Here is a 2,098-nt window from a genome sequence, read left to right as displayed (position 1 = left end):
ATTTCTATTTTGGTAAATGCATTTTAAACAATATAGATTTCCATTGTTTTACTGACAATGAAGTATTCCATAAGTTTACATGATTATTATTCTATTCGAATTGTTTATCAATGATTACACCCTTTGTAGTTTCTCTACAATGAGTTTGCACATCACACTGCTGTGAAATGAAAGAGAACTGAACTTGAGCCTGGAGGCCTCAATAGTCGAGTTAGTAGCTTTAAGGAGCTTTCAACCAAGTGTAATGGTTCAGAGGTCATCCAAAGAGATGACAAGGTAAGGGATAAAGACATGATGGCTTCTGATCCTGGCTAGGTCTGATTCAATATATGAAATATATATATTAGTATTTCTCCACTGTGATTAAAGGAAGTATAAAATGTTGTACAAGACTTCAGGTGATAAAGCTTCTTTCTACTGTGACCTGCCTTGGTCTCACAATGGTGTGAAGAACTGAAACTGGACATTCAGCAAACATTTCTCTGAGGCAGAAATAATCTCATTGGTTACATTAAACTTCACCTCCATTGGCCTAATAGCCATACTATGACAACTAACGCAACTGGGGTTCAGGCTTTTCCAAACAGGTAGCTGTAATCCAAGAGAGGCCAGGAGCAGCCACCGGCCCCAAAAAGACACCGGAGTGGGTGTTGCTGAAGGTCATCAAAAGGAGTGTCCAGAGCCAAGGTGGACAGACAATACGCGGGTGAAGGAAGAGTAACCTCACACGCATACGGCTGGAAGGCAAAGAGACCCCCCGGGTATCACTGGTCCCAATGTGGCGGAACATCTGACCCACCGGCAAGGACCTGGGAGAATCCATGACGAAATGTAAGGAAGCAGTCTTAAGAACTGCCAGAAGGAAGAAGCAAGTAATACCTTTACACTCAGCCTCACACATGAGAGCAAGGAAGAAGAGGCAAGAACTTACTTTGGGGTGTTACCACCCAGCTACAGGTAGACGCAACGAAAGACTAACTAAAAGAAAGTTGCTACTTTAGCGTGTTTACATTTTCTCTTACTTATCATTGTATTGTACTTGGGAAGAGGAACATAAGCAATGGGTAAGGCTAACCAGCAATAAGTTATTGGCAGTAATTAAGTACGTTCAAAAGTTCTTTTGAGGGGGTGTCATATTGATTACAATCATAAAATCAATGATTGCCTCCCAGAGAACAAAGATGGGATGCTTTGTGTAGTTGTAGTTTTGCTTGATTGTTATAGTCCCTCATTTGTGTGGAACAATCCATGACAGAAATCTGCCGACGAGCGGAGCTCCCAAGAACCTGACAACCTGTGGGACAAGTTTCCAGGTAACCTACCACATGGCACCAGTAGAACAATGGTGATGAAAATTCTGTAACGCGGATTCTTTTCATTTCAGAGTACTGACCGTCGAGGGGAGCCAAAAAAGGGTCGAGGTTTTATGTTGTCAATTTTTATTGTCTCAGTGAGATTTGCAGAGACCAAAAGGGGACTTGAAGGTGTTTATGTTTTATATCTGTCAATCCATGCACCAATGATTAGGGTCACGAACCACAGTTCTCCCTGCAACCCGTAAAAGATCTTGAGATTATAGCGAGGCCACATAATCATGACAGACAGACAACTCCATATACTGAAATGAATAAGTTGTCAGATTACATGCAGGTTTAATAGTGTTAGTCAATCTGATAGCAAAGAACAGCTATTGTCTATTGTATGTAAATTTCAGATTCACACCCGGCATCAACAGCTGATGGGAGAAGACAAGCCTTACTATGACTCAGAACACTGATGTACTATAATCATACTGGGTCAGGAGAGAATTGTCAGACTTCGTATAGGACAACAACACATTTGATTGCTTGTCAGGGATACTATAGTTTGGACCCAGAAGCTCTGTATAACTTTGCATACTCTACTGGTGTAAAGATTAAAAGCAGATTTATTGATAAACTTAAATCTTCCCATATCGCTTCATTATAAGAAACACGCAAGGATAAGGGTTTAAAGAGAGACCCTTTCCTCAACAGTAGACGATACATGTTAAAAGGATTTTTATCTTCCCTCCACCTGATATTGAACTCAGACCAATGAGATTCGTTTCCTGTTCCAG

The sequence above is a fragment of the Morone saxatilis genome, unplaced genomic scaffold, assembly GCF_004916995.1.
Source record: "Morone saxatilis isolate NCDOM2014 unplaced genomic scaffold, NCSU_SB_2.0 Contig23, whole genome shotgun sequence".
In the NCBI taxonomy this organism is placed as follows: Eukaryota; Metazoa; Chordata; class Actinopteri; family Moronidae; genus Morone; species Morone saxatilis.
Note: the sequence above shows the minus strand (reverse complement) of the source record.